Here is a 13,067-nt window from a genome sequence, read left to right as displayed (position 1 = left end):
GATGCACTATCCAAAGTCATTGTTCCTCTCTTTTGTAAGCTTTAGCCCTCTATCTTCAAATGCATGAGCCATCACCAAGTGCATATAAGGTATACACACCTCAAGTTGCACAAGTCTACAACAGAACAAATATTTCCCCTGAGAAGATGTTTAATCACAAAGATGATCACATTTATTTAACCTCACCATATATACATAGTTTAAAATTGCAATTTGGGTCACTCACAACTTTACTTCCTCATAGAATGAGGTATTCTAATATTCACAACCACACACACCATTAGTGGGAGAACACTGAATTTGAAGAGGCCAGTATTTTTACTGGTGAGCACTTGGAGAATCGACGAGTATTTTGTAATGTGCTGAAACTAATTTCACTCCATTTCCCCCTATTCAATTGTGGGTCCAATTCATTGTCCATTTACAGTGTCTGTTTCCTCAATAAAACTGATACACGTTCTCATTAGACTTTAAGCTGCCTGAGGGCAAGGACTGTCATTATTTCTGCTTCTTTTTGTATTCCCAACCCTCAATTGAGTGCCTGGCATATAGGGGATACTTAATAAATGCTTATTGTCTTGATTTAAATACTCTCATCCAAGAAGACCTGAGTGCATCTGATTGTATTTTCATCTAATAAGTGTCTTTTCATCTTCTCCTCAAGAATTGTATGAGATACTTTATCAAAAACTTTGCTAAAATCCAACTGAAATACACCCACATAATCCCCCCTCATCTTCCAGTTTAGCAAACCTGTCAGGAAAAAGAAATAAAGTTACTCTGGCATGGCCTATTCTAAATGAAGACATGCTGGCTCTTTATAATCACTGTTCCCTTTTCCAGGTGGTCGACAACAATCTCTTTAATAATTCATTCTTTCTCTTTTATGCCTCAATTGACATTGATAATCAGAGTGTCATTGAATAGAGATATCTCTGTGGTTGCAATTGTCAAGGAATCTTGTGATCTTAGGAAATTCATGAGAGGGCCCACATTATTTGACAGTAAAAAAAAATAACATAAATAGGCGCAATCTATGTCTTTTCATATTTTAAAACACTTTACATACAGTGATTCAATGTTAACCCTCTAAAATAATATAAACATTATTATCTATAATTTACACTTGAGTAAACTGAGGCTTAATGAGTCCAAATAATTTATACAGGGGCAGTTGGGTGGCGCAGTGGATAAAGCACTGGCCCTGGATTCAGGAGGACCTGAGTTCAAATCTGGCCTCATACACTTGATGCTAGCTGTGTGACCTTGGTCAAATCACTTAACCCTTATTGCGCTGCCAACCCTCCCCTCCCCCCCAAAAAAATAATTATACTAAGTTATACATTTTACTGAATTCAACAAGCCTTTGTTGGCATACTCTTTGTCAGGAACTAGGTTGGGAACTAGAGATGTTAAGAAATTTTTTTAAAAAATCAATCCCCTACCTCAAAGAATGTGTATTCTACTGGTGGGATGTCTAAAAAGAAGTAAATTCAAAATATATAAGATGTAATTTCGTGAGGAAGAGAATTCCAAGACTTGATATGTTCAGAAAATACTCCAGAAGAAGATGTTATCCAGATGTTGTTTTTATGGTATCTGGAGATTTGACAAGGGGAAGATGAAGACAGAATATATTCTAGGTCTTGTAAGGACTTTAAATGCTACACTCAGTAATTAGAAGGTGTTTTTTTTTTTTGTTGTTGTTGTTTTGCTTTGTTTTCCTTTTTTTCTTTTTTCCCCTATAGTAAAAAAGGAATCATTCGATATTCTGAGCCAGGAAATGATATGGTCATATCTGTGCTTTGGCAATTTCAGTATGGTAGATATGTGGGCAGCTAAGTGGCACAGTGGATTGTATTGAAATTTGAGTTAGGAAGAATTGAGTTCATATCCTACCTCAGTCACTCACTGACCTCAGCAGATCATGTTACATTTCTCAGGCTCAGGTTCTTCATCTATTAAAAGTGATAATAATATCACCTGCAACAAGTGTTGTGAAGATCCAATCAGATAATATATGTAAAGCATTTTATTATTGTTAACTATAGATTCGAAATGGACGATACTAGAAGCAGAGAGACAAGTCAAGAAGCTATTGTACTATTCCAGGCAACAGGTTGTTGTTCATCCTTCAGTTTTCAAGAGGAAGTATGTATGACATGACAATGCAGGAGTCAGGATATTGTATGATCACTGTGATTGATCAGTGCAGTATGAGTATGGAAAGCACAACCACAGAGCAGGCACAAATGGTTCATTAGAAGATTTAGAGTGGAAGTGACTTTGGATTCGCGTAGCACATATTTCCTTTGTGCTTCTACTACTTTGATTTGCTCATAGAGCACAGCACCTTCTCTGATGTGGGCTCGCCATACTGGATGGTTCTGTGCCAGCATTTCCTATGCCTTACAGTCAATATTAAAGTTCTTCAGACACCTCGTGAGTGTCCTTATATAGCTTCTTCTGACCTCCATGTTAGCATTTATCTTCTTCTAGTTCTCTGTAAAATAGTCTTTTGGGTAAGTGTGCATTTGGCATTCAAACTACTTGGCTAGCACGTTGAAGTTGTACTCTCTGTAATAAAGTTTGAATGTTTGGCAGTTCAGCTCTAGGGAGGACCTCAAACATCCAGTAGCTTATCTTGCCAGCTGACTTTCAGGGTCCTTCTGAGAAAAGTGAAGTGGAGGCAGTTCTGTTTCCTGGCATGTTACTAATAGACTGTCCACTTTTCACAGGCAGAACAATGGGGTCAGCACAGCAGCTCTGTAGACTTTTAGCTTGGTAGGCAGCCTGCTACCTCTTCTTCCCCACACTTTCCTTTGGAGCCTCCCAAAAGCTGAGCTAGCTCTGACAAGATCCTTGCAAGAGTCCTCCTTAATTGACTGATTAAGACTCTGAAAGCCAATCACCTGAACAAGAGTCAGTGTGACTTTAGAAAGGGCTGTGAAAAGGTCAACATAGTTTTTGCTGCCTGACAACTCCAGGAAATGCCAAGAGTGTAACAGAGGTCTATATACATTTGCCAGCCTGACCAAGGCCTTTGATCCTGTTGTTTGTGAGGGCCTATGGAAGATCATGGTGAAATTTTGCTGCCCAGAGAAGTTTGTCAGCATTGTACACCAGTTTCGGGACAGCATGCTTGCACAGACTCTGAATAAAGAACCATACTCTCATGCTTTTCCAGTTACCTACAGAGTAAAACAGGTTTAAGTGCTCGCTCCCATGCTCTTCAGCACGTTGTTTTCTGTAATTGTGTCAAATGCTTTCCATGATGACAAAAACAGCACCAAAATCAGCTTCCATATTGTGATGAATAAAAAAGTCTGAAATGCAGAGTTTCTCTTTAATAATTTATTAATTAGGCTAGCAAGTCAATAAATTGATGGTCAGTGGTTTCTCTCAGTAACCAAAAACAAAATTATGGAGATCCCTGAATACCTAAATACCTTTAGAAAAGGTTTAATTGTTAAGACAAAATTGTTCACTTGGTTGGTGACCAATTGATGAGGGGGAAGACTTTCAAATGAGGAGGTAGACTAAAAAAAAAAAATCTTCAACTCTTCTTGCTCATAATGGGGTTTGATCAGCCAAGTCCAGCAATCTGGACAAAGGAATCCATCTCTATCCAGACTACTGTGATTGATTTTCTTCTTTATAAACTGGGTTCCCCTTGTAACAATTGGAATGATGCCACCTCCTGGAGACCTACTGTGGGAAAGCTCCACCATGAGGAGAAGGCTTCTGAGGGCAAACCATGCGGTTTTCCTTGGAGACAGGAAGTGGCGTTTGCTCGTGGGTACTGTCTATAAAAAAGGCAAGGCTTGCTCTCTTGGTCTTTTATTTATTTTTTCCTGGAGGACCTCAGAGGGGAGAGGAGCTGGAGACATTGGCTCCCTGAGATAGACAGCTGAATCTAGGCCTTTCTCTCTCTTTACCAAATTCTTTTTCTCCTTAATAAATGCTTAAAAGTCTAACTCTTGATAAAACTTATAATTTATTGGTGACCACTCATTAGATATTTCAGACAGACTATCCCCTTACACCCTGGACTCCAATAGAGGGTTACAATCACATGTGCTCAGTGCCTTGGGACTGGAATGCACATAGATTAGATTCTGTTGACACTATAATCAAAAGTTAGATCTCCTAGTTGGGTGGGTCCATCCAAGATAGTGGAGTATGTACCATGAGGATTGTTAAGGGCTAAAATTCTAGCTAGTCTGTATAAAATATCTAATGAGTGGTTGCCAATAAATTATAAGCTTTAGCAAGAGTTAGACTTTTAAGCATTTATTAAGGAGAATAAGAATTTGGTAAAGAGAGAGAAAAAGGCCTAGATTCCTATCTATTAAAGGGAGAGCACATTTCTAGCTCCGCTCTCCACCAGAGTCCAGAGGAAAGAGCGTGAGACTGAGCGCCAGTCTCTTCCTTCCTCCTCCCATTCGCCCGCGTCACTTCCTGATGCCAAAGAAAAGACTCCTGGTCTTGCCCTCAAAAACCTTCGCATCATGGGTGGAACTCTTCTACAGTAGGTCTCCAGCAGGTGGCGTCATTCCAATCGTTACAGGATTAAGTCAATCTCACATATCAGTCTTCTCTTTCAGAGACTGGCTTAATGACCCACAAGGGCTGGTCCCTGAATGAGGAAATAGAAAGGAAAAACCTTAATCATAATTTAACAATTGGTTATAAATATAATAGAAAACATAATTTCTCTCAACATTGAAGGTCAACTATTTAACTTGAAAAGGCCAGCACAAAAATGGAAGGGGAGTTGGCATTTTGTTTGCAGATGCTTGTTCATTCAATGCAGTCTCTGAGGCTGAGATGAAACAGCATGGTTAGAGGCTCTGCTGCTTGTACTAATTTTGGCACAACAATTGACACCAAGAAAACAGGTTTTCCACCAGCCGGCCCTATCCATTCATATGAGAAACCATTGGTCACAGTAATTGGAGAAATAGCGAATGCAATGAATAAGTTCACTGACTTGGGCAAAATACCTTCCAAGGATTTCCACATAGATGATGAGGTTGATGTAAATATTGCCAGGTAATATGTAATGATACAATAGCAGAAGTGAGACTTAGAGTTGAGCTCTTTCCTCCATCCCACAGAGACAAAGATGAAATAGTCCCTGATAGCTAGCACTGATATAATGCATTGTGGTTTACAAAGCATTTCCCAAATATCTCATTTCATGCTCACAACACTGGTAGTAAGTGCTTTCATTATCTCAATTTTACAAATGAGATGAAGCATTCAGAGGTTAAGTGACTTGTTTGTAGTTACATACCTAGAAAATGTCTGAAGACAGATATGAACTCAAGTCTTCCTGATGCAAAGTCTAGCACTCTATCAACTGTGTCACCAAACTACTGATGTGAAACAAAATTCAATGAAGTGATTAAATATTAAATATATTTAAATTAATGCAAAGTGATTTCAAGCTAAAAATAATTCTAATAACTGATGGGTTCTAGAAAAGATAACTCCCCTAGTTATGAAGGAAGACATGGATTCTATGAGGCTGACATCTTGAACACACTTGTATACCTCTTTTACTCCTTCTATGAGATTCTGAGACTCTATATTTTAAACTGAAAGGTATTAAATAGATCATCTAAGAATAGCCCTCCTATTTACAAATGAGGAAACCTGAAGGCCAGAGAAAATTTACATGCCTTCAGAGAAATGTTAAGTACATACATATATACACAATACATACACATCTCTATCTCATGTATGCATGTACACACATATATATGCATTCACATATGTACACACATACCTACCTCTGTGTGTGTATTCATGTGTGTGCACAAGTGTGCATTCCTAGCAAACAGCATAGGGCCTTGACCAAAGGCATTCAGGGTTTCTTGAATTAAATTCTATTTTTTTTTTTTTTTTTGGTGAGGCAATTGGGGTTAAGTGACTTGCCTAAGATCACACAGCTAGTAAGTGTTAAGTGTATGAGGCCGGATTTGAACTCAGGTCCTCCTGACTCCAGGGCTGGTGCTCTATCCACTGCACCACCTAGCTGCCCCTGAATTCTATTTTAAAGAATTCATTGCTGGGGCACAGAGGGAATCATGATTTGGGAATGCAGCTTCCTGTTTGGGTCACATAATCCCCAGTTGACCCATTCAAATTTTTTTTCTACTTTACTTTTGAGTTTTGCAAAGACAGAGGTTAAAAACAAAACAAAAAAACAAAAAAAACAAAAAATGGCTGCCTTTCATGAGGCCTTGCCCATAGCCACCACTCAATATATATTTGTTGATCTGTTGATTGATTCTTCTTCTTTTCTGCTTTCAATTCTTCCTCCCAGTGGAATAAAAAGCCACCATTTTCCTGTATCCTCCTCTTGTTTCTGATATATTTAAGGACTTCTTTTCTATTTCATTTTATGTCTTTGGCAAATTACATCCCATTTTCTGCTTTGACTTTCCTGACCTTACGCCTCCAAGTCAAAGCAATTTCTGTTCTCTGGTAAACTCAACTTGCTTTCTCTTCTTTGACATTTTTTTAACTTGGCCAACTTGCTTCCCCCTCATTTTACACAGGAAGACAATCTCTTCCATCCCTAAGTTTAAAAGTCCTTGACTAATATTATATATTTTTATGGCATAAATTTGCTCCATAAATATATGTAGTGGCAAGCAACTTCCCCTAAGCTCCTCCAGCGGTGAGTCATTGTGGTCTGAAGATGAACTTTTCTGAGTACATGAAAGTTCTGTTGGGACATATAGAGCAAGTATGCATCTGTCATCTGTCATCTGAGGCTAGGTAAGTGTGGAGAGAGTCCTCCACTAAGGGCTAGTCCCTAGGGACTGATGATGATGAGGACCACAATGGTGATGATGATGGTGATGGCGGCAGGTGATGATCCTTCAACCAAAGCATTCAGGAGTTGCTAGTTTCCCATTCATTTAAGGTCTTCAAGTGAAAACTGGATGGCCACAACTCAGGCAACAATGGGGAAAGGGTTCTTTATGCTTTTCTTGATAGCTTCAGAGGGCTCATTAAAGCCTGGAGATTTTTTTTTTACTTGAATTCGATGAATAAACACTTTCATTAAGGCATTGAGTGATGATGACCAAATGTGCTAGAGGGTATAACAACAGAAATGAAATTGTAGATACTTGAAATGTTGGAGCATTTTGTAGCTTTAAAGATTTTCATTTCAGGAGATAGAGTATGGAGAAAACATCTTAGGTGATATAGAAAATTCTCATTTAGTCAGATTTTAAACTAACAGAAAATCCAAATTATTGTTAATAATAGCATGTTTTTTAATTAAGATAAATCTGGCTAATTTTACTCTTTAATGATAAAAGTATTATATTATTTTTAGTTGCAGGTAGAGATAGTTTATAACATTTGTTTTTATAAGATTTCTAGTTTCAAATTTTTCTCCCTCCCTCTCCTTCTTGCCCCCTCCCCAAGATAGCAAGCAATCTGATATAGGTTATATATGTACAATCCCATTAAACATATTTCTGCATTAGTCATGCTGTGAAAGAAGAATCATAGCAAAAGGGAAAAACCTCAAAAAACAAAACCAAAAAAAAAAAAACCCAGAAATGGTATAGTTCAATCTGCATCTATATGCCACAGTTATTTTTTTCTGGATTTGGAGAGCATTTTCCATCATGATTCCTTTGGAATTATCTTGGACCATACTATTACTGAGACAAGTCAAGTCTATTGTTAAGGGCTAAAATTCTAGCTAAACTGTCTAAAATATCTAATGAGTGGTCGCCAATCAATTACAAGCTTTAGCAAGAGTTAGACTTTTAAGCATTTATTAAGGAGAATAAGAATTTGGTAAAGAGAGAGAGAAAGGCCTAGATTCCTATCTATTAAAGGGAGAGCACATTTCTAGCTCCCTTCTCCGCCAGCGTCCAAAGGAAAAAGCGCGAGCCTGAGCGCCAGTCTCTTCCTTCCTCCTCCCACTAGCCCGCGTCACTTCCTGACTCCTGGTCTTGCCCTCAAAGACCTTCCCTTCATGGGCAGAACTCCTCTACAGTAAGTATCCAGCAGGTGGCGTTATTCCAATCGTTACAGTCCCCCCTGTTGTTCCTCAAGAAACAAAATGTTTCCTTGACGGAACAGTAAAAACAATATGATAACTATTGCTAACTAATAATATGTGAACAACAATATAGAAAAGGAAGAGAGGAAAGTTTTGTCCAGAGGGGCGATTTTTTTTGTCCTCATGAACCGACGCTTTGACATTAGTCTTGCAAAGGGAGGGCCTCTGCAGAGAATACATGTTACAGATGGTGTATATTATAACAGAAAGAGAAAAAAAAACAACAAAAACAACAAATCAAAACTGTTCATTTAAAGTCTCTGAAAGTCTTTTCTCAGATGTCCTCTAGGTGTAGTCGTGGAATGGAAGTCTTTTCAGGGGTTGATGTGTGGATGCTGTTAATCAGCCAGGAAAATTTCCTACAAAATTGAGCTTAACACAACTTTAAAATAGCTTTGTCAATAATCAAATCAAACAATGAAAGTTCTCAAAAACATGTCTAAGGGAATTCAGAATCTTAGTTGTTACACATGGAACATATAATAAAACAAAAATTAAAACATTCTTTAAAATTATAATATTATTATAGTCCCCCCTCATGGAGGGTAATTGAGAAGACAATTGCTGTGATATTATTTTTTTAAAATAATTTTTATCTTTGTTTCATCATTTTTTGCATCATCTGCCTAATTATCCTCATGCCATTATGAGAAATTTAAAAATCTAATATAATTGGTAACAGGTGTCAAGGCCAAATTCAACACTGTATTTATCATGACACCTGAGATAATTATGGGGGTTACCATAAAAGAACAGAGAAATGATGGGATATGAGCATTCCCACACTTGAGCAATATATACTGCCCATGCAGTATACCAGGCTTAAAATAGGTGGATGGAATATATGTCCATGCCACCGAACATATTGGAAGAAACTGAGTCAGACTTAATCAGATGCATGGGATTGAGATGTCCATGGCATCAGGCATATAGGAGGGAGCATAGAAGCCAGGTGTAGAAGTGAGATGGGTGGGATGAATACTTCCAGCCATCTGTACAATATTGTGGGGAAAAAGAGAATAAAATATTAAACCAAGAGAATCCAACCTCAACATTTGTCAAAAGCCGTTCCCTCGGCCATACCTTGACTTCATGCATGTCTCCCCTCATGTGACTGTTCAGTGTCTGCTCTTGCATGTATTCCTCTTGTGATTGGATGGCATCTTGGCCAACTGGCATCTGATAACTCAGAATAAAGGCAATTAATGTCTTAAATGATAAGTTCCCATAATCCAAGTCTCATATGGATTTAAAATTGAGGATAATAAATGATTGCAAAAAATGTGAATACATCTTGACTCAAAATATAATATATAATTATGCAACAATTTCAAATAATACCCTTTTTTTTTACTTAGTATACAATTACTTTTGTGAAAAAGCAGAACATACTTAAATACAAGTTAAAGCACAACAGAATCTCAAAGAACTTTTTTTTTTTTGAAAATAGAAAACTTTTACAAATGTTCCCCTCTTTTTTTTTTTTTTTGGGAATATGCTTATCAAAAATAATACTTCTAGAATCAATTTACACTTGCCATGGCAACCAATTTGCCAGGGAAATGCTTTAAAGAGTTTGATCAAATAATCAGTTAAGAAAAACAAAAACAAACAACTCAGAATATGGGACCACAATACTCCTAGAATTAACATTGTATTATGAAATCAAAACCATCTTGCAATTTTTTAAAATTAGATAGATAAAAACGAATAGAAGAAAATACACATGGAACAATAAAAAACAATGAAATTCAAACTAAGGAAGTCTAAATGAATGTGAACTTAATATCAATAAGAGTATTATAAAATATAAACTTGATCACATGACTATAAAAAGCTTTTACAAATATTCTCCTTGTTTTAGAAACTAAGTATAAGACACAATCTCAAAAGCATGAAAATCTCTATGAAAATAAACCCATACCATTAATTTCAAAATGTATATGTAATAGCATAGAAATCCTATGTAACCTCTGAACTGACATTAATAATCTGAGTGAATTCAGAACACTTTTGATTCTGATATCTAAAATCCCCAATACTCATATCAATACCTTGCTGCTTACTTCTACATTTCTGTAAAATATGTACCCTTCCATGGCAAAAGAGGCAGAGTCTTGAACTATGTTGATTGTCATTCTTATTCAGCTTACGTTTTTCTTCTTTAACCCCTCTATATTGTCTGTCAGTCTTTCCACCATACAAATGCTTTATAAGATTACTAATTAAAGACAAAAGCAGGTTAGCAAAATTATGAACAAATCGAGCATATCTGGAATTTAAAGGGTTTTCTAAGATTGTCTCAAAAGCACAGCCAGGATGGGGAAGGGCTGAGCCTGAAGCTGCAAATGTAGTTAGAGAAAGTTGAGCATGCGCATCAGATCTCTGGACTTCCCAGGCAGGGGAAGCAATGGGCTTGGCCATAGGAGGAGTAGAGGGTGGGGTCTGGAGAGGAGGGGAGGGACCAGAGCAATTTGAATCAGACTTGATTTTGAACTCAGGCCTGGATTCCTCTTCCCCCACTTTGCCTCCAGGTGCTAGGGGATTAAAAGCTTCTAGAGGGTGGGTCATTGCCTCCAGGCATGCAAAATTAGAGCAACAATTAGTGTTAGAACTGGGAAAAGCTGCGGGAATCTCTACAGGTTTCTCTGAAAAAGCATGGTTGGGAGAGGGAGAGATATTTCTTTGTGGTAGTACATTGCTGGCTCTTCTAACAAAAATAAAAAGAAAAACAGAAAATCCACAAAAACAAAGCATTAACATGATCTTATCTCCCATTTGTCTGGTTAAACAGACTAAACTCAAAAATAGGGTAATTAGGGAGTTTGAAAGGTCCATTTGAAAAAATTTAAAGGGAAAACACCAGGCAATTCAGCAGTACTCAAGATTTAAAGGGTTAGGGTAGGGGAAATTTCTTACCCAACCGAAAGATCAGAAGTGAGGTTCAGCTTTCCTCTTCGTGGTCAGCCATCTGTTAAGGGCTAAAATTCTAGCTAAACTGTCTAAAATATCTAATGAGTGGTCGCCAATCAATTACAAGCTTTAGCAAGAGTTAGACTTTTAAGCATTTATTAAGGAGAATAAGAATTTGGTAAAGAGAGAGAGAAAGGCCTAGATTCCTATCTATTAAAGGGAGAGCACTTTTCTAGCTCCCTTCTCTGCCAGCGTCCAAAGGAAAAAGCGTGAGCCTGAGCGCCAGTCTCTTCCTTCCTCCTCCCACTAGCCCGCGTCACTTCCTGACTCCTGGTCTTGCCCTCAAAGACCTTCCCTTCATGGGCAGAACTCCTCTACAGTAAGTATCCAGCAGGTGGCGTTATTCCAATCGTTACACTATCACAGTTGATCAACACACAATGTTGTTGATACTGTGTACAACAATGTTCTCCTGGTTCTGCTCATCTCACTCAGCATCAGTTAATGTAAATCCTTCCAGGTTTCTCTGAAATCTGCTTGCTCATCATTTCTTACAGCACAATACAATTCCATTACATTCATATACCCCAACTTGTTCGGCCATTCCCCAAGTGATTGGCAACCCCTCAATTTCCAATTCCTTGATACCACAAGAAGAGCAGCTATAAATATTTTTGTACGTGTGGGTCCTTTTCCCTTTTTTATGATCTCCTTGGGGAAAAGACCTAATAGTGGTACTGTTGGGTCCAAGGGTATGCATAACTTTATAGCCCTTTGGGCATAGTTCCAAATTGCTCTCCAGAATGGTTGGATCAGTTCACAGCTCCACCAACAATGCATTAGCGTTCCAATTTTCCCACAGCTTCTCCAACATTTATTATAATAATAGCATATAACCAAAGTTGATTCAAAATGTCAGAGGCTGAGGAAAAACAAATGAGGCATGGGCTAGTGCTGTTCCATGGTGAGATCCAAAATGTTAAGCCAAATATGGGCAGAAAGGGCATGTACTAAACTGCCCTACCACTTTATAGATAACCCTGAATATTAGCTTACCATTTAATCACTTTTGGGATGATGAAGGAATTCCCAAACTGTCCCACTAGCATTAAGAGTCAGTGGACATTTGCCCTTCTCCTTCCCATCCCTTCCTTCAGAGTAAATATAGGTCTTCTAACAATATCCTATGGAACATGAGAACAGTTTTAATTTGTTATTGAGAAAAACAAACAAAAAACTATGTGGATTTGTGAAAGGGTCTGTCACTATTAAAAACAAGAAAGACAATTATGTCAAGAGATAATTTCTGGATAATTTAATCATTATATTAATAATAGCAGCATTTTAATTAAAAGGAAGGTCATTTATTCATCTCTCTCATGGTTGCTTCGGTAGCACATGTACTAAAACTGGAATGATACAGAGAAGATTATCATGGCCCCTTTGCAAGGATGACATGCAAATCCATTAAGCATAGCCATCTCTCTCTTAGAACAAAGATAATCCTGGCAGTAAGCTCGAGACCTGTATGTTATTTTAAAAGTGGAGCGTTAAAAAGAATGGCTATCAACTCTGGCTAACAATTAAGGAGTGGTAGGCTTTACAAAGAGAAAGTTTATTAGTATGAGGGGCTGAGAATGAAATCATGCCAACCTTGGAGAGTCTATCTCTGTACTAAGTCCACCACCAGCCTTTAGCAATTTAGACGAAATGCTCTTTCTCCACCCCAGCTTGATTGAATGGATTTCACCTGAGACTAGAGATTCTTTGTAAAGTTGGCTAGGGTCCAATAAAGCAAAATGTTAGCCCAGCTTTCAGAGACTGAGGTACTGAAATGAGAAAAGAGAAATGTGGGGAATCTGAATCTCCCCAAATGATGGGTTATTAATAATCACTTCTTTCAAGTCATAGTCTTCCTCCTAAGTATGTTATTCATGCAGTCCTTGAATTGTAAGAATGAATGTATGATCTCCAGAATTTGGGTTAGTTTTGCCTTTCCCCTCATTGGGCTTGAAAGCTATGAAATCATAACCTCCTGGGCAAACCTTTGTCT

At 37.8% G+C, this 13,067-nt stretch overlaps 1 non-coding gene across 1 annotated transcript; it reads left to right on the top strand.

Moving 5' to 3' along the window:
* The first annotated feature begins 12,397 nt into the window (after positions 1-12,397).
* Positions 12,398-12,500, top strand: LOC122744970. Its single transcript, XR_006355292.1, has one exon. It is a non-coding gene; the product is annotated as a U6 spliceosomal RNA (small nuclear RNA).
* The last annotated feature ends 567 nt before the right edge of the window (positions 12,501-13,067 follow it).

This window comes from Dromiciops gliroides, chromosome 2 (genome assembly GCF_019393635.1).
Source record: "Dromiciops gliroides isolate mDroGli1 chromosome 2, mDroGli1.pri, whole genome shotgun sequence".
Lineage (NCBI taxonomy): Eukaryota > Metazoa > Chordata > Mammalia > Microbiotheria > Microbiotheriidae > Dromiciops > Dromiciops gliroides.
This window is presented reverse-complemented; position numbering and strand designations above follow the sequence as displayed.